General features: G+C 44.0%; 1 protein-coding gene across 1 annotated transcript in view; it reads right to left on the bottom strand.

Annotated features, from left to right (window-relative positions):
• Nucleotides 1–20,663, bottom strand: part of LOC148501311 (uncharacterized) — a 110,117-nt gene extending 89,454 nt beyond the window's left edge. The window contains exons 1-3 of the mRNA XM_088450670.1: nucleotides 20,089–20,663; nucleotides 19,661–19,783; nucleotides 18,109–18,316 (exon numbers count right to left, since the gene is read on the bottom strand). The gene's annotated coding sequence lies outside the window, so the exon portion shown is untranslated. The remainder of the gene's footprint in view (nucleotides 1–18,108; nucleotides 18,317–19,660; nucleotides 19,784–20,088) is intronic.
• Between the last annotated feature and the right edge of the window lie 210 nt (nucleotides 20,664–20,873).

Consider the following 20,873-nt stretch of genomic DNA (forward strand, 5'->3'; position numbering starts at 1 on the left):
TTGACTGTATCCCTGCTATAGAACCTATGGTTTGGGATGTTCTTCACAAATAGCATCCACCTTTCCCAGAACTACAGCGTTCACTAGTACTCAGATGGCCCCTGTACTTGATCCCAGTACTATAGTGTTGCTAACAGCACCAGTGCAGACAGTAGCAGGAGAAGGAGCATAAATGGAAACACACAGACCAACAAGACAGAACAAAAGCCAATGTGAATAGTCAGGGACAGGCTGAGGAATTTATAGTGGAGAATGGTCAAACGACGGCACAGTTCTGGGAAGGCTGAAGACTGGAGCAGTGGTCAGACAGGCCAGGTACAAAAAGGCAGACAGCAATCAAAGGGATAATCCAAAAAAACAAGCAGAGATCATACACAGAGGGTCCAATATTAAATACTAAACTACAGGCACAAGGATGGCAAGGCAGAACCTAACACTAGCAAAGTGAAAATGGCATTGAAGTTACTGTATTTATGCGAGTGCTGGACAATCAGCTACTGGGTGGAAATCATGTGACCAACATTACTGAAATTGCTGCTGACCACAGGCAAACATCTGTCCATGTAATAACTATACTCGAACTGAAAACCCTTAGACCGTTCCATGCATTGTTCCAATCGCTAAGGACTGCATCAGTGTCAAGGCCTCAACAAAACATTGATAACCCACCTGGCAGTACAGCTCAGGGATTGTACTATTCACTGAAGAACCAGGAGGATGGGACAAATGTTGGATCAGGAGATATTTACCAGGAGCCTTCTTCGACACTACCCCCACAGGGAATAAAGCCATACCAGGCAAAGGAGGTACGGGATAAGGCCCAATCATATGCCCAACACACACTTCATTCATTGCTTTCTCCTTAACCACGATGGGCAAGTCAAAAGCATAGCATAGATTACTAGGATGACCAGTATTTACAAAACCCACAATAAGGAGGGAAAAAACAAAAAGAAAACCACACCTCAGCTCATCTGCCACCTCCTTTAGAGGATTCCCACACTAACCACTTAAACATGGCATCCACATTTACCTGCACTTCTGTGTTCCCGATGGCACCTCGTGCAGCAGGGCCAGAACCTGACCTCTAGCATTCCTTATTGGGGTGTGGATTTGCATCTTAGGCAAAAGTGTCTAAGACAATACGTAGCTCTCAGTGTACATTGTTGTACACAAAACGCCTACCTCAAGAGCAAGTGTTATGTAATGAAGGAGGAGGCAAGGCCAAACAGCTACCCTGAGAAGGTTCCGACAGAGGGCCTGATTCAGACCCGCTCACGAGCGATGAGTGCTCGCAAGCGGGTCGATAGTGCCCTAGTGCGCATGCACATGACGGAGGGAGCTCCGTCGTGCACATGCGCGAGCCCCGCATAGCGACAGCTAAGCTGTCGTTATGGGTCTCGCACCAAAGGGGGCGTGCTGTCGATGGTGAGTGACAGCACCTTTGGTGGGCGTGCCAGGGGCGTTGCTGCCCAGATGGAGGCGTTCCCATGGGAACGCCTACCGTCTGGAGCCGGCCCCACTGACATCACTAGTGATGTCAGTGGGAGTGCTTTTGGCTCTGATAGAGCCAAAAGCACTCCAGGGCTTGCGGCAGCGAGACCCTACCGCAGGGTCTCGTCGCAAGCCCGATGGTCGCGATGGTTCTGAATCAGGCCCAGAGTCCAGAGAGGTTATGTGATATTAAGCTATACCTCAACATCTTTGCACCTAAAATCCTGATAGCCTTGTTGTGTTGTTTATGAAACTCCTCACCATACATTCTCCAAGCCACGCCTCCCATAGAATGGAACAGATTGTATATCAGATGCAGATACCTGATCATGTTCATAGACTCAGACATGACATTTTCCAAATAGGCAGCAGCAAAAATATATATACCGCTAAGCCAGGTGTTATAGGACTTGTAGTTATCCTTGCTCAAACCACCTTTCTTTTTAGCCGCTGCCAATTCCTTTTTGATTTGACATGAAAGTGTGAAGACATCCATGTACTTACCATGCAGAATCCTATCACGAATCCCCAGATAGAGAATGTGTTAGCACAGTGCACAACTGCTCCCTGTGACCCCTTGCCTAGAGATGTATCACCACTATTAGAGGATCGATGTGGGCAATGGTGAGACCTACCACTGGATCTATCCTTCCTCCAGTGATTAGCATGCTGTCCACTTTCCTCAGAGGAGGTACAGTAGACACATGAGTAATTGACCAGGCAATGCTGGAATCACCAGTCATATCACCAGACTCCCAGGGATCAGACACAACTGAAAAAGATCGCATTTTCCCATAGTTGTAATGGGGAAAAGTGATCTGCCCAAATTTACTAAAATTAAACTGTAAAAAATAGCTAAGGGAGCCCAGTGATAATAATGCTATTTTTTGAGATGGCGTTATCATGGCATCCCTCCTGTTTCCCTTAATCCAGCTCTGCTCTGACAGCCAGAACAGAGCTCAGAGCTGGCACCTGTAATCAGCCATGTGTATCTAAATAGACCACAGGTTGGTTACAGAAGAAAATAAAAAGTTAAAAAAGAAAATAATAAGCTAACACCTGCATGCTGTTGCAGTCAGGGATCGGTGTCCGGCTCCTGTGACCTCGGTCAGCTGATGCTGTGAAACACCAAGCCAGCATCTCAGTTTACAGCACTGATCAGCTGACTGGGGTCACAGAAGGGGCCGGACACCAACCCTTTGCTGCAGCAGCGTGAAGGTAAGTGTTAGCTTTAGTGGGGCGATTGCTAAATACCCTGAGAAGTGCGAAGACTGGATTAGCAGGAATAGAGCTTTCTCGCAAGCTGAGATGCGGATTGTGTCAAATATGCCTCTAAATGGATAAGGAGAAAGTTATAGGAAAGTATAAAGAGAAATATATAAAGTGATTGCTAATTCTGGGGAGTGTTCTTTAAAATTGTCTTGTTTCTTGTTCTGCATATTGTCGATTTGTGGTATTTTCCATATAGTCCGTTTTTCTTTTTTTCTGTTTTGCTTTAAAGTCCTGTATGTGTAAGAGTGCAGTGTGATTGTTTGTTGGTATTTTATTTTTTTATGTTTTATATTTTTTTTGTCTGGTGAGACACCATAATCCTCCATAGCCCAATTGGATGATATTCCTGTCAATCAATCTTGCCTGTCAAAACCAATTAATTGACCTGCTGTTCCAGCAATTGCGTCTGTCTGAGCCTAGTCATTTTTTGAGGGGGGTTTGCCAGTGGTCTTACGGTAGTTTTAAAAACAGCTGCTTGAAAAATCTGCGGTTTCTATTCTATTCTTTCTATGGCCTAAAACATTGATGGTCATTTGATATTCAATTCTATTCTAAAGTGTGATTTCTCAGCAATGTTGACCTTAGTAAATTGGCAGGTTGCAAAACTGCCAGGATTTTGTAAAATTAGCTCTTATTGTCAATAATAACTAACCCAACCCCCTATTACTGATGCTGCTGACAGGGTCTGCTGAAGTGTGTCTCGTACCAAGGGGTTTTATCATTCTCCAGGCATATTAAATACCTTCTGATATGAATGTCAGGGAAGGGATAATATTAGTACCTTGATGATAGATTGCAACTGTTGTGTTAGAGATACATTATGATACCCAGCTGCTCTTCTTAAGGCACACATCCATTAGCAGATATTAATGAGCGATTGCACAATTACGACATCGTAATCGTGCAATCGCTCATTACTCATGCACAAATCGTGCACTATACTGTCGGAAACAACCAGCGATGCGCTCTCCTGCTTGTCGTTTCCGACATAAATCATCGCCCGAACATGCCGGTGAATCTGACAGATTGGCCATGTTCGGGGATGAGGGAGGGTGCCTACACTGAACGACTAATCGTTCAGTGTAGGCACTGCAGGGGATGGGGAATGACGGTACGATTACAATGTTGTAATCGTGCTGTCTTTCCCTAGTCGCCTAGTGGATGTGCGTCTTAACATATTTATAATCTGGGTATATAGTCATTGTGTAGTTGCTACCACTGTGTATAAAACAAGAGTGTAAGAGGTTATTCATGTCCTATATCTAATGTGTTCATGCTGATGTATTAACATACTGTATATGCTAAGGCAGAGGTTCCCAAACTTGGTCCTCAGGGCCAGGGCCGTTTCTAGGGGCAGGCGACCCGTGCAATCGCACGGGGCGCGCTGCCTCCTACCCCTGCTGCAAAAACAGCCTGTTAACTGCCGGGCGCCCGCTGAGATTCAGTTACCAGCGGGCGCCCCGGCAGAGCAGCCGGAGACGGAGATGGAGACGGAGGCTCCTGCTTCCGACTTCCGGCTCCCACAATGTGCACTATGGGAGGACGTCATGACGTCTTTCCCATAGTGCAGAGAGAGGAGCAGCCGAGCGGAGCGGATGCCAGAGCGGGGCTGAAGGTAAGTATAACTGTTTTTTTTTTTTGTATGCAGGCAGCCTGGACAATACTTGGGGGGAGGCACTACCACTGGTGGCACCCGGGCACTACTACTGGGGACATTACTCTGGGGCACTTCTGCTGGGGGAGACACCACTACTGGGGGCATCTGGGCACAACTAGGGACATTACAAGGGGGGCACTTCTACTGGGGGAGACACCACTACTGGGGGCACCCAGGCACTACTACTGGGGACATTACTCTGGGGGCACTTCTGCTGGGGGAGACACCACTACTGGGGGCACCTGGGCACAGCTACTAGGGACATTACAAGGGGGGCACTTCTACTGGGGGAGACACCACTACTGGGGGCACCCGGGCACTACTACTGGGGACACTACTCTGGGGGCACTTCTGCTGGGGGAGACACCACTACTGGGGGCATCTGGGCACAACTAGGGACATTACAAGGGGGGCACTTCTACTGGGGGAGACACCACTACTGGGGGCACCCAGGCACTACTACTGGGGAAATTACTCTGGGGGCACTTCTGCTGGGGGAGACACCATACTGGGGGCACCTGGGCACAGCTACTAGGGACATTACAAGGGGGGCACTTCTACTGGGGGAGACACCACTACTGGGGGCACCCGGGCACTACAACTGGGGACATTACTCGGGGGGCACTTCTACTGGGGTCATTGCTTAGGAGGCACCACTACTGGGTGCATTACTCAGGGGCCAGGGGCACTTCTACTGGGGGCACTACTACTTGTGGCACTACTACAAAGGGAGCATTACTATTGGGGGCACTAATACTGGGGAATTTATAAAGGGGACACTACTACAGGGGGCATTACTATTGGGGGCAATACAACTAGGGACACTACTACTGGGGCACTACAACAGGGACCATTACTATTGGGGGCATTACTGATGGGGCATGACTACAGGGGACATGACTACAGGGGGCACTACTAATGGGCTCTCTGCATAAGTTACACTACCACTGTGGGCACTGCATAAGGCGCATAAATACAGGGGACACTGCATATGGGGACAACTACAGGGGGCACTGCATAATGGGCACTTTTGCCTGAGAGCCAGTGGGGCGGAAGCCTAAGACCTGTCGGGATGCAATGGCAAGGGAGGGGGCTGGAATGAAGTGTGTATTATGTGAATCATGTTTTTCAATGTGTTTTATGTGATTCTGGATTTAATAATGTATTTGAGGTGGATGTGGTTTTAAAACGTAGTTTATGTGCCTCTGGCTTTTCCAATATATTTTATGTGGGTGGTTTGTTGCAGTGTATTTTATGTGGATCTGGCTTGTATTTTCAATGTGCTGGGCTCGCTCCCAACGCAACTAAAACCGGGTGTGATGCAAGGTCATACTTCTGCAAATGTCACACCAAAGGCATGCACACAGAAATGCGGCGTGGGCTTGTGACAGCTAGGCCACACACCAATTTTTGAGCGTGCGCCTCTGGCGTGCGCATGCTGTCTGTCTTTTGTTTAGCTACATATATTTTGCAGCGCTTTGCCTCTGACAGGTTAGACACCCCTGTACTCAGTAGTCACAGTGGCTGACATTCTGTGGTCTTTCTAGATCACGCTCCCTTACTGTGATACCACACCCCCTCACGATGACGCCACGCCCACTCCACAATGTTACTGCTTCGAGGGGGGGGGGGGGGGAGCATTTTGACTGCTCGCACTGGGAGCCTCAGACCCTAGAAACTGCCGTGCTCAAGGCACCCTTACTGTCTTGGCTTTAAGGATAACCATGCTTAGGCACAGGATACTTAATTAGTACTTCAGTCAATTTGATTTAACCATTTGTGCTCAACCATGGATATCCTTAAAATCTGAACTGTTAGGGTGCCTTGAGGACCAAGTTTGGGAACCCCTATGCTAAGGTCTTTTTTATGACTGCTCTTCAGTACTTGTGTTTACGTGTTTGGCACCAGGAGGTTCCTAGGTTACATATTACAAAGCTGCATTGAATGGGCACTGGTCACAGGCCCATGTGGTTATCTCCCTGCCTGAGATTGTTACTTCTATAGCTGTCATCAAGAAAATATATATATATATATATATATATATATATATATATATATATATACACACACATCATTATTAATGAATCTAGATCCTGATGGAGACAGCTAACTGGTGAAACATGTTGGGAGGGCCATGGGTAATGCCGCCCTTTGCCCACTGATTAAAGAGGTCCAGAGTATTGGCTTTTATGAAAAGTTATTAATAACAATGACATTCGTATAATAGTGAAGATATTTTAAACTGTATTTACAGTTTCTGCACAGCTATGCTACTTATTCTGCAGAAGGTACTGTAGCTAAAAGAGACCAGATGCAGTGGACTGTAGTGGTATTACTGGCATTAAGTATATTACTGTATGTATAAGGGAAAATCACAATCGCTTCTTTCAAATAAACTTACTTTTATATGAGCTTTGCTGATCAATAATGTATTCTACCCTAAGTCTCCAGCCTGCAAACTCTAATACTTTAGTTATGTCATGTCTTCAGCAGCTCTCGATGGCCTGAATAAATGTACCTGGCCTCTGTTAAATGTAATCTGTTGTACAAATGATAAGGGCACAGGTCACTAGAACACGTTGTCTAGAGATGCAGGAAGGAATTTTACCAGTATCATAAAGACATGACAATCTGATCTATATAGAATTCCTTATTAGGGGCTGGTAGACTGTTCTTAGTGCTTCTATTCACACGTGGGAAAGTGATAGGAGCAAGGAGAGCTTAAGTATGGGTAAGGTGAAGAAGCCATGGAAATGTTTAATATATACTTGAGTGTGTTTATGTATATGACATGCGTGTGGTATATGTTGACACTCATAATGTCGATAGTCATTATGTCGATATGAAAATGTTGGCATGGTCATAATGTTGACATGTTAGAATGTCAACATACTGTCCCTGGTGGCCCAGCGGTCACTTACCTGGTCCCGACGTCTGCATGCTGTAATTGGTCTTGGAGAAGATACATGAGTTTATGTGGAATCGCATTCATAATCGCATTCAACCCATCTTGACAAGAAGAACAATGTAATCGTTTATTCTCTTATTGTGTTATTGTGTGTGTATTTGTTTGTGGGGAAGTCAATTACCTACTTGGTTCTTTTGTGCCAACACCTATCGCTCTGTGTTTTGTTTTGTAGCCTGAACTTATGGTTGAAGCTGGCGGCTCCACATCTGCTGTTATCAGCAAGCTGTTTTCTGTACTACTGTCTGTATTCTTATTTATTTACCGATTATTACACTGGCTATCATTGAGTTTGTCCCTCTGTTTGAAGACTGATGATGATGATGACCACTAGACACCATAACTCGGCCTAACCTGAGCCAGTGTCAACAGTTAGCAGCAAAGACTAAAGGTGCATAAACACACAACGATTTTTAAGCTATTATCGTTGATATCGTTTATCGTTCAATCATTGAGAAAATGGTTCACTTTCTGAGTTAAAACGATAAACAATTGTAGTTCATGCACGTTTACGTTTGTAGTTTGTAGTTCAGTCAGACTGACCAACTCAACGATTTTCAGTAAGGGAATATGCAAAAATCATTTGTAGTTCAAAAAAATCGTTAATTACATTTAGTAAATGAACGATTTTAGTAAACGATTTTCGTTTATTTTTCCCTTGAAAAAATGAACGAAGATCGTTTACTAAAATCGTCCATTTACTACATCATTATATGCAGCTTGAGGGATTGGGTCATTTAATTTACATCATTCTTTACACGTAGTGTGCGTACACACTACACGATATGCTCCCTGAGCGATATCGTGTAGTGTTGTCCCCGGCAGGCTGTGCTCAATGTCGTTCATGACATTGAGCACAGCCGCTGAACGATATCATTAACGATATCGTTCAGCGCCGGGCTCTCTCCCCCATTCCCTGACATGCAGCAACCTGACGAGATCATCAGGTTTGCCTGCATGTCAGCCTGATGAACAATAATGACGAACGACACGCGGGAACGCGCGTCGTCGTTATTGTTCATCTTTTTGGGGTTAAAAATGGACGATAAAGTGGACGACTGAACGATAACGATATCGTTATCGTTCAGTCGTCCACTTTATCGCCCAGTGTGTACGCACCTTTACAATTTATTTCAAATATATTCATAACAACATACTGGAAAACATATTGAGCATCATCAGGTAATTTTGATAAACATTTGTTTACTTATATTACACAGTGTTGTACGTTTGAGGGATCATGGTACAAATAAAATGCATACCATGACATGAAATAAAAGATAAAGATGACCATATGAGCTTACAATCTAAAGGATTGTGGAACAATTGGTACATAAGGTCAGGACCATAACGAGGGTGGTGCGATAGGTGCTGCCACCCACAGGCATAAAGCAGCAAGTCTGGCCGTTTCTTTCTCCAATGTACCGCTGTATCTCTGCTCTCTCCAAAGTCACACACAGAGCCATAAAGAGCAGGGACGGGCCTGGGTACTGGAGGGGGCATGACTACATAGCAAAGGTGTGGCCATGGGCCCTACAAAAAAAAAAATATGACAAGGTGGCGTATTGGGCGCCGCAAAACTCTCAGCCAGGGACAGTTCCAGCGGTAGGGGGGACAATCAGTAGGATCAATCCTCCCACACGTCATGCAGGCAGAGAGAGAGACTGCTGCTGTTTCTCAGCGGCAGTGGCCTCCCTAGATCCTCCTCAGCCCAGCACACAGCAGCGTGTGCTGGACTTGGGAGAGAGGCTGCTTGACAGGTAAGAAGTGTTACGGGAATGAGGGCAGATCCGGGGATCTCCAACAAGCCCGTGCCCAGGTAATTAGAGCCCACTTCCCCCCCTCTTGGCTCCCCTGGTCGCATAAATGGTGCAAGAGGGGACAGTAGCCTAGATAAACCATACAGAAAATACAGAAGAGAACTTGTGGAGGTAACCTGTACCATAAAGAAACTGTAATATCTTGGGGTGTAAGCCATTGAAGAAGTGCTGGTGAGTGCCAGGAGATGGGAGTCAGAGAGCTGCCAGAGAGAATGTGTGTAAAGATAGGAGGGAGAGGGGGTTTGGGGTCTTGTCCAGCCAGCCCAGGAGACTGATATGTCCAGGTACAGCACTGCATTGTAGCAGGTGGTGCACTGAAGGAGACCACAGGGCATTGCTGTAAGTAGGAAATCCTATAACATTGTATAACCTTTGGTACATACAGTATCTTTCTGATTCACTATATGCTGAATGTAAAGTTAACCTTTTTAATGTAGTTCTATTGTGGATATTTTTTTAGTAACTAATTTATATTATAAAGCACATGTTTGGTGCAATATGTCTTTCTTCTCAACTTAATTACTGATGTACTGCTGTTTAATTTCTAAGTACAGGCTCATAGCTCCCCATATGTCACCAAAGTGTATCACTCCAGGCATTCCATCAACCATCACATCTTAAATGACAAAATAATGCTTTTCCTAAGGCTCCTGTAACCAAATGTAGCAACCAGTGAATTACTGTTTCTATAGCATAACAACTTACACTAAATGAAGAAAAAAAAATGACAATTTCAGTAAACGAGTATTTAAATTGGCAATAAAGAACGACAAAACTAAATTTCAACATTTCAACCCATTTCCAATGTTAGAATTATTACACAATGTCTAGATATTGCTGAACTTTTAATAAATGCAGTTGGAGTTTGGCAACAGCTGCCTTCCACTATTAGCTTATTACTATAAATTACAGTCAATTAGAACCCGCCAAATTTGCAAGAAAATAAATAAATGATGCTGTATGTTAAATAGCTGCACACTAGCTATTTGCTTTTTATCAAATATTTTTACATAGTATTAATATTTTATAAGCAGTCTGTTTTTCTTGTTCATTTCTTTTTGGCTTAGTAACAAAATACTGACGGAACAGTAAATCCATTACTGAAATATATTATTATAAGTTAGAAGAAGTTATGATTACAACAAGTTATGATGTATCATATCTTCTAAAGAGGACAAGTAGAGGAGTTGCCCATAGCAACCAATCAGCTTCTAGCAATCTTTTATCTAGTACATTATATAACATGATACGTAGAGGCTGATTGGCTGCTATGGGAAACCTGTCATCTTTACAAGGTTTGTTAAGTCTTCCCCAATGCCTCCTAACTTTTTATATCCTCTTAAGAAGACTTGATACGTCACCCTCCCCCCCAGCCACCTAGCTTTTTATATATTATGCAAGGGCTGCATAATACAAATAGATTAAAAAAACACAATACTGTGCTGACTTATGTTTCAAATGATGGCATTAACTTATGCTGGGTACACTCCAATTAATCGGCCAATATATTGTGCCGCCCTCGGGGGCCAGTATGTACAGATGATATGTTTGTGAACGACGCTGTTCACAGACGTATCGCATTGACTGTGCTGCACAGCCGATGAACAGATATGTCTGCAGACATATCTGTCCATCGGCAAGTGTGTACGGGCGATCAGCAGCTGCGGGGAGGAGGGCGGGACACGCCCCCTACCAACCCCCAGGCCGGCCCAACCCGCTGCAGCATGCAGATGATGGTCGTTCAGTGTGTATGAACAACCATCATCTGCAGATATATCACTATAGTGTGTACCCACCATTAGTTTGGTCCAATATCATAGTTTAAATGGTGTATGGTATATATTACTACTGAGAGTCATTTGAGAATTGATTTCTTTCCATTTAAAATGAATCCGTGTGATAGAAAAAAAATCACTCAAGAAGAATTTGCTTCAAATGTACAGTAAAAAATGAAGCTCTACAGCCATGGCGAAAAACTTTTGAGAATGACACAAGTATTGGTTTTCACAAAGTTTTCTGCTTCAGTGTTTTTAGACCTTTTTGTCAGATGTTACTATGGTATACTGAAGTAACATTACAAGCATTTCATAAGTGTCAAGGCTTTTATTGGCAATTACATTAAGTTTATGCAAAGAGTCAATATTTGCAGTGTTGACCCTTCTTTTTCAAGACCTCTGCAATTCACCCTGGCATGCAGTCAATCAACTTCTGGGCCACATACTGACTGATGGCCGCCCATTCTTACCTAATCAAAGCTTGGAGTTTGTCAGAGTTGTTAGTCCACCCGCCTCTTGAGGACTGACCACAAGTTCTCAATGGGATTAAGGTCTGGGAGTTTCCTGGACATGGGCCCAAAATTTTGATGTTTTGTTCCCTGAGCCACTAACACCCTCCATACTCACCAGACCTAGCACTGTGTGCAGGGCTGGTTCTAGACATTGTGGAGCTCAGGGCGAAAGTTCCCAGTTGCGCCCCGACCCCCCCCAAAAAAAGAAAGAAATAACTTTTTTCAGATAACATAACATTATGCCACACGCAGTAATGGCCTGTATAACACATTATTCACATGCAGTAATGGCCTGTATAACACATTATTCACATGCAGTAATGCCCTGTTTAACACATTATTCACACGCAGTAATGCCCTGTTTAACACATTATGCCACATGCAGTAATGCCCTGTATAACACATTATTCACATGCAGTAATGTCCTGTATAACACATTATGCCACACGCAGTAATGCCCTTTATAACACACTGTCACATGCAGTAATACCCTTTATAACACATTATACCACCCATGCAGTGCCCCCATTAGTAGTACCCCCAGTGGTAATGCCCCCAGCAGTAATGCCCCCTATAGTAGTTCCCCAGTAGTAAAGCTCCACAGTAGTAATCCCCCAATTAGTAATGCCCCCTATAGTAGTGCCCACAGTAGTAATGCCCCTATAATCGTCCCGCCAGAGCTTCCGACTGAAAAAAAACCCCACAATACTTACCTTTAGCCCCGCTCCTGCTTCCACTGCCGTCCGGTCTGACCGCGGCTCCTCGGGTCTATGGGGGAGACGTCATGACGTCCCTCCCATAGTACTCTCTCTGCCGGAAGCCGGAGATCAGGAGTGAGCTCCGGCTTTCGGCTGCCGCTGCAGGGAGGGACCCGGGTGCCTGCTGATAACAAATATCAGCAGGCACCCGGCAAAAGCAGCCTCCCGGCAGCGGCGGCTCTGGGGGGGAGGGTTTTCGGACCAGCGTATTTTTATTTTTTTTCTTCTAGGTTTTTTTTTCAGGGAGGGGAACTCGGTGGCGCCCTCTAGGTGTCGGTGCTCCGGGCGACTGCCCTGTTAGCCCGCACCTAGAACCATCACTGACTGTGTGACTTCTTTCTTTTCTCTAAAGTCAAATCTGTACTCAAAGGAACCCATTTTGAATAAGTTACTGAGGTAGAGAAGAAAACAATGGAGCTGTTGAGACAGCAGACAGATAATTAGCTACATCACGGCTTTGACCAATGGAAATAAGAATGCAGTGGTGTGTGGATGCAGAAGGGAAGTATATAGAAGAGGAACAGAGTTAAAATGTACTTTATATAATTAAACATAAATTATAGCATCATTCTCGTTATTTAATAGCCACATCTCGTACAGTATATGTTACAAGCCCAAGTGTCCAGCATATGAAAACTGTCTCATTTCTTACATGAAATAAATTCTGCTGCTCAGTTTATTATACAGCCCCATACACAGTATATATTACAGCCTCAATGGACCAGTATAAAATACAGACTAACATGACCAGTGTAAAAAGATCCAGTGATAACAGTAGGCAATGTGACACACAATAAATAATAATACAGGTATACCTTGACCTGAGGTTATGCCGTGAGGTCTGTGTGCGTATTCAGATTTCCCACATCCTAGCAGCCTGCAGCTCTTTATAGTTAGAAATGATTCTGAATGTGCATAAAAAAACATGTCACATTGCAGTTTTCATCATGTTTATCTGCAGTAAGAAACAAACTGTACAGTATGTGTGTGGTTAGCGCTGAAACTGTACATCCAGGGCTTCCTTGTAGAGATGAATGAACTGATTTGGACAGTTTGGGAATTCATAAGAATAATGCCAAGGTGCACAGTGTTAACAATTTGGTGAAGCAAAACACATCAGTCTAGCATCTGAATATAATTACCCTGTAATATTGCATGACCACTTTCTGAACTGTGCCAAAGCAGATGCCAATATCATCTGGACCTAAATTAGGCCCTCTGCATATACTATATATATATATATATATATATATATATATATATATATATATACACACACAAATTACATATTACCTAGATGATGGTTACTTTTGTGTAACTGTGAACCCCTGAAGAAATGGGTCCTCCCTGGGCAGGCAATCTCTTCAATTGGTACTCATTATTCTTGTAGTACATGACATGGTCCTGAAGATGCCTGTTTGTAAGGCATGTAACCAATGTCATCATCATACAACAGAGGTTCATCCAGACTTGTGCCCCCTGTGTTACCTCCTACCCAGTGTCCTCCTCCAGCCTCCTGCCACTTGTGTCTCACCAGTCTCCTGCCCTGTCACTCCAGCCTTCTGCTCCCTGTCATTCCAGTCTCCTGCCCCTTGTCACTGCAGCCTTCTGTCTGTCTCGCTTTCTGCCCCTTGTCACTCCAGCCTCCTGCCTCATCACTTCAGCCTCCTGTCTGTCCAGCCTCCTGCCCTCTGTTTTTCCACAGAGGTTCAACTAGACTTGTGCCCCTTGTCACATGCCACATGTCCCCTCCAGCCTCCTGCCTCTGGTGTCTCTCCAGTCATATGCCCCCGGTCTCTCTACAGCCTCCTGTCCCTTATGTTCTCCAGCCTTCTGCCTTTCCAGCCTCCTGTTGTTCTAGGCTCTGGACCCATGTCTTTCCAGGCTCTTGCCCCCTGTCACTCCAGCCTCCTGCTCCATCACTCCAGCCTTCTGCCTTTCTAGCCTCCTGCCGCCCGCTACTCCATCCTCTTGCCCACTGTCACTCCAGTCTCCTGTCTTTCAAGCCTCCTTTCACTCCAGCCTCCTGTCACTCCATCCTCCTGCACCAACACTCTGGCCTCCAGCCCCATGTTAATCCAGCCTCCTGCCCCATCACTCCAGCCTCCTGTCACTCCAACCTCCTATCACTACAGCCTCCTTCCACTCCATCTTCCTACCTCACCTACCTCACTACTCCAGTCTCCTGTCACTCCAAACTCCTGCACCCCATCATTTTAACCCACTCCCTGGCCCCTTCAACTTACCCTCTTCTTGGATAGCTTGCATGTTCCACTTCTGCAGCAGGGAGGGGAGACACGGCAGTGAGCTGTGCTTGTCAGAGGATGTATCTTCATGGAGAGCAGTTGGGTCCTAGTGCCCATTGACTATCAGCCATTATGAGTTAAAGATGGATGTGGGGGAACGGCGGTGGGGTGACTGCAGCTGTGTCCACAGGCTGCAGTGCCTCAGGCAATAGCCCTCCCAGCCCACCCCTTGAGCTGCTCCTGTGTGTGTGTATATTGTATACCATAAAGGCTTTTTTAAATTTCTCTTTAAAATTATCAAATGATGTTATCCCTTATTCAGTATCATTTTAATAACACATCTGCATATCAGTTAATAAAATGATGCTGAATTGGGTCTAAATTGCTATTATTTACAGCACATACTTTGATAATAAAAAAATTGTGAGGACATTTTGGGAAAAATATTAACCAGTTAAGTGGTTATTTATCAGGTCCTTGACCTGATAATTATCATTTCTTATAACGGCAATAAGTAATTCAAGAACACCCAAATTTAAAAAAAACACATGCAGGGAAAGGGGCTCATTCCTGCGATGTGTTAGAAGTGAAGTGAACTTTTGTTCTTCTTTGAGAGCCAATAGTGGTACTGCGTATGCGCCATCTGCTGACCACACATGTGCGAGTGAAGAGTGCTGGGGTGGGATCCTAGGGATACTTCTTCTGGTACCATTTGCGGACTGTAGCCCATGTGCTAAAGATGTAAAGATGTAGCCGACAGCTTAAGATGGTGTTATCTACTTGGGCAAAGCTTGGAATATTTGGCAATTAAGCAATTCCCATAATTTTCTAAGGGGGCTGCTTTTGCGATTGAAAATGGGAAATTGCAGCAGATATCTTTGATATCTGCTGCTGGCCCCTGTGGATACTATACATCCGAGGGATATTGTTTTTGGGGAAAATCCTGCAAATATTCCTTGATAAATAGGACCCTGTGTTAGTAACTGATAGGGTATTCAGTTTACAACCATTGCCCCTTTTTAGTACAATGGAGCTCATTCAGAGTCGGTCGTGAGCGCTGAGCGCTCAAAACCGACTCGATGTTGCCCCACAGCACATGCGCACGTGCAAGACCCGGCTAACGACCCGCTCCATCGTTAGGGGTCTCGTAGCAGACAGGGCGAGCTGTCGATGTTGAGTGACAGCGCGCCCCATTTGCTGGGCGGGTCGGGGGCGTGCCCGGCCAAACGGAGGCGTTCCAGTCAGAACGCTTTCCGTTTGGGGGCGGCCCCACTGACATCATTGCTGATGTCAGTGGGGAACTTCCTGCTCGAACAGGGTCTGGTCGTAAGCCCCGGTGGTCGCAATGGTCTTGACCATCGCGACCATCATCCATGTCGGTCGTTAGAGCTGTGGGTGTTAACCCACAGCTTAACGATCGAGAAGGAGGCGGCCGTTCAGGATGCAAGCGGCCGCCCTGATTCAGAGCGACCGCTTGCATCTAACGACCGCCTTTGAATGAGGCCCAATATGTAATTAAATAAGGCAAACATATTACACTTTAACTTTCCAAAGCACAACAGGAAAACATTATGCAAATGTTTTGTATTTTTTTGCTGTTGTCTATCATGCGTGACAATCAATCTTAGATCACTGTTCATGCCTCTTGTGATTACAGTCATATATTATTCATAACTCAGGAAGTTTAATACGATTTGTCCATTATTCATTTTTAAGGAAAAAAGTAGTTTAAAAACAATTTATGACTGACATGACAATGGTTTATATGGTCTAATTTATTTTATTTGTCATGTTTCACAAATAAAGGTTCATTCTAATCTTAATAGGTTTTTTCTCCGAGATAGTTGAAAAGCTGCACACATTGCATTATGTCTTTACTCGGTGTTCATAACACATTTTTAATTTGGATCATCCATCAATATATGTCAGCCAATCAAAGAAGACACAGTATCTACATTCTATCTATCTATCTATCTATCTATCTATCGTAGGGCTGGTCTTAGCCTACAATGTGCAGTATAACAGTAAATAGCATACAAGGTAATAATAAATATAATACCAAGTAACAATAAATTAACATGTACAAGATGTGTTATGGAAAGTTCAAGTTCTAAAAAGAATAATTTATTTCATTCAGTACACTTCCCTGTTAGTATTAGGGTGGCAGCTGATCAGGTAGATCATTCACAGAGATCTAAAATGGTAGAGAATGGACAAGCGCCGAAAAGTGCAGTATTTTTAGAAAAGAATAGTTAAAAATATACTAAGTGAAAAATAGCGTGCGTACCCGACACTTCCTAAAGCTTATCTGTAATAGTGCTGGGATCCTTCGTATCCCGTGCGCAGGGCCGTAGCTAGACTTTTTGGTGCCCTGGGCCAGAAGGCAGAAAGAGCATTCCACCCCCCCCCCCTACCCCGCAGTTTTGAAATGGGGACATAAGATGCATGCCCAAAAAGGGGTGTGGCCTCTTGGGGAAAGGCCATGACAAATAGGATTTGTTCTGTACAATGATGAGGGGGTTTCCGATCCCTTTGTACCACTGTTATCCAGGTGTCACTGCCAAATACAGTGTGGTAAATAAAAATGGCCGCAGTGATGATACACAATACTTATGCAGTATAACTCAGAGGTGGGAGCGTGCTGCTAAAGCTGCACCTGCAGCAGGATTTGCTCATCACAAAAGCCATGCACAAACCTGGAGCCGTCAGTGTAGATCACTGACTGAAGGTAAAGAAAGAGTGCTGCTTGTAGTGTATACAGTGTGCAGCAAATATCAGCAGTGCAGAGTTTCGTGTATGTACCATGTGAGAGCAGCAGGACTCACCGGCAAGGGTACTCGAGGTGTGCTGGGAACACCTAGGTCTGAAATTAGTGGCTGTGTTCCGGGCTGCCATCAGAAATTGTGGGGCAGATAGTGCCAAGTGTAAGGTGTCTGGCTGCCATAAATAAAAGAGGATGTGACTGAAGGTGGAAGGGGAGTTGGCCAGGGAGGAGATAAGGGCGGCAAGGAGGTGACGCGTATAAAAGAAGTGGAAGCTACAAGTGAGAATGGATATAAACAGAACATTGACAGACCAGAACAGCACCCCCTGTCCTGCGGTGCCCTGTGCCGTAGCAAATGTTGCGCCACCCTAGTTACGGCCCTGCCAGTGCGTAGTTAGCTGACATTTTCTGGCAGATATAGGTGTTGTTGTCTCACAGCCCCAGTAACTATTTTGCAGTGGGTTTAAAAGGAAAATCACAATAGTGTGATATCTTCAAGAATAATATAGAGGGTAGTGAGGTAAAGTGCTCGGTGCTTAAGCAGAAGTAAGCTCTGCGTACCAAATAGAAAATCTTTAAAGCTTATCTTTTGCTGCATCTGTTTATTGTCTCCATCCTCACATTCAGAAAAGTAGACTTACAAGTAGTATCATGAGATAAATAGACACTTTCCATGATAAACTCTAGTATTTATATATAACACTCCAAGCAAATTATCGTCACTCGAGGCACGGTCATGATGCTTAACAGCAAAGTGTATTAAAGACTTTCAACTTTTGGGGCACCAGCCCCTTCATCAGGACACATTTAATAATACAATCAACATGCACTGCACAATTACCCACCATAAATAACCCCAATACCTGTACCAGCAACCAGTCACCTCCGACCGCATGCAGCCCACGTCCGTGAGAGACACACTTCCGGGATCCGCCTGCCTACGTTGCCCAGCAACCACTTGGCTTGCGGTCCAGTATGCAGCCGCTTACCTTGCAGTCCAGCAGGAAGCGGCTCCCCATTCTGCATAACAGTCACCGGAAAGAGTAGCTGCTACTGCAGACAAAGACAGATAAACACACATATAATAAAGTACATACATAAAACATTCTAACAAAGCAACATGGTTAAAAAGCTACCAAATAACAATGAATCCTCACACTTTAATAAAATGACCATACATCAAAAGTTTAATGTGCGCAAAAGAAGGGATACTAGGGTTTACATAAAACTGTTCCAATTAATTTTTTCATTAAGACCTCTAGGGGACACACAATCTAACCTAAAGATCCACCGAGCCTCTAACAAGAGAAGTGCCTTAAGACGATTACCCCCCTCAGGGATTCCGGGATATAATCGATGATCATATATTTTAAAGCAGATAAGGGATGTCCACTGTTCTTAAAATATTTAGCAACAGGCTGATCGATGTCTCTGCCCATAATGGCCAGCTTAATGGCCGATCTATGCAGAGAAATTCTCTCACGAAATTTACGTGAGGTCTGGCCTACATAATACATACCACAAGGGCACCATACAATATACACCACAAATGAAGAGGTGCAAGTTAGCACATGACGGATGCTAAAAATTTTATCCATATGGGGGTGTTTAAAAAGATTTTGCAAGTACCAGATACAGGTGGTGCAATTAAAACAACTATAGCACCCTGGTGGTTTCACAAATACATTATGGGGTTTAGAGGTGCCTCTACCTGTAAAGTCAGTGATCATGAGTCGATCCCTAAGATTTCGACCTCTACGAAAAGCTGCCACAGGGCGCATTTTTTTGAACACAGGTAACTCAGGGTCTGATGACACAATCGGCCACAATGCTTTAGTGGCATGGCTGATCACAGGGCTTGCCACCATGAAATTACTAGACCATGGGATGATATTAGCATGGTCCTTGTATTTAGATTGTAATAATTGTGACCTGGGATGGCAAGCACCTTTCTTTTATGCTCCAGCAATGTTCGGTAATCATACCCTCTAGCAAGAAATTTCTGGATGAGCTCATCCAGTTTTTCAGGAATTTATATATATATATATATATATATATATATATATATATATATATATATATATATATATATATATATATATATATTGTGTTAGAAGCACTGGTAAAGTGCTAAATGGCATATATGTTTGTCCAAGGCTTCTGACCTATGTAATGTAAACCCCCAGGAAATGTCTGCTTCTGCTTGATTAGAAATTGGGCTTTAAGTAAAAGCTGGATAATTGGTCCTGGTGGTGTGGATGTGAGAGAGAAGGGAGGGCTCCATCCACAAAGCCGTTTCAGGTGTTAAGACCTTCAGCCTGAGAGCAGGCTAATTAGTGACTGCCGCTTTGAGAGGCTAATAATGGCTGTGTCAGGGTTTGGCTCAGTGTCTCATACCTGAGGAAAGCAGGCAGCCAGGCTTGTTCAGAGGCAATCTAAAAAACGTAAAAAATCTGGCGCCACCACCTCCTTGAGTGAAGATATTCAGAAAAATAGCAGAAAGTTATTCAGACTGCTGTCCTAGAAACCAAAATGGGAATTATATCAACCCACCAAATATTAAAACAGAAAGAAAGTAATTCAGGGCACTGTCATGCTACTTGTATTTAATCATAAAAAAGGTATACATCTAAAGTTCCCCCAAAAAAAGGAACATATATACTTTTCAATAAAGTGCATACATATTATACTAAAACATACCCCCAATAATAAGTACTATATCCAGACATATAAAAATAAAAATATATAAATTATATCAGAAACAAAAATAAAAACAAATTAGATTGTTTAGTAATTATATCCAGAGGAACACAATTTGTACCCACCAGCAAATAAATTGTATCCAAAAGTATAGCACCACAATTGTTACTTTGTAACAGTCAGCAAAACGTTATATCCAATACAGAATCAGTGTAACTTCCTTTTAGACTTTAAGATTTCTTAGTGGAGCAATTTTCCATTGGATGTATAGCACAAAGTGAAATATCCACTCTCAATTACAATATATAGAGCGGTGTGTTCCGCTAGCTATAGAACGCCGCTATGCAGAAATAGGTGAGCACTTGTTTGTATGTACAGTCTCATATACTGTTTGTCAAGTATACCAGTGCTTAAATCACATGCAGTATGTCTGAGAATTTCACTGAATCTCAATACGGGCAGCCTTCAGAGCACTCTGCTTGCTCTTTGCGGGTTCAATGTTTGACGCACTGTCCTATTTAAGGTGAGGCTGATGGGCAGTATAAAAGCAGTTTACATCTCACTGCCGCTGCACTGGACTTGCAACCCCCTTTTGTGTGCTGCCAAAGGCGATATAGCTGATAGCGTCAAGACCAGTATTCTATATCAGGAGAGCTCCGTCTCTAGGCGTTTCTCCACCTCAACAGATATCGGCAGCTTCCTCAGGAGATAGTGGTGCTTGTAACTTGTCTCCAATGTCTTTTGTAGGCAATAAGCAGCTGTGTATAATTAAGTCCGAATGTGCCTGTGTAATTAGAAGAACATATTATTCTCATGCTGGGTGCTTTCTGAGCATTTGTCTTGGGCAAAGGATAGCCTTGTAGTCTGGTTATATAACTTAGGCTCATAAGGATCTGTATAAAGGTATCCT

This window comes from Taudactylus pleione, unplaced genomic scaffold (assembly GCF_031769625.1).
Source record: "Taudactylus pleione unplaced genomic scaffold, aTauple2 ptg000520l, whole genome shotgun sequence".
Taxonomy (NCBI): domain Eukaryota; kingdom Metazoa; phylum Chordata; class Amphibia; order Anura; family Myobatrachidae; genus Taudactylus; species Taudactylus pleione.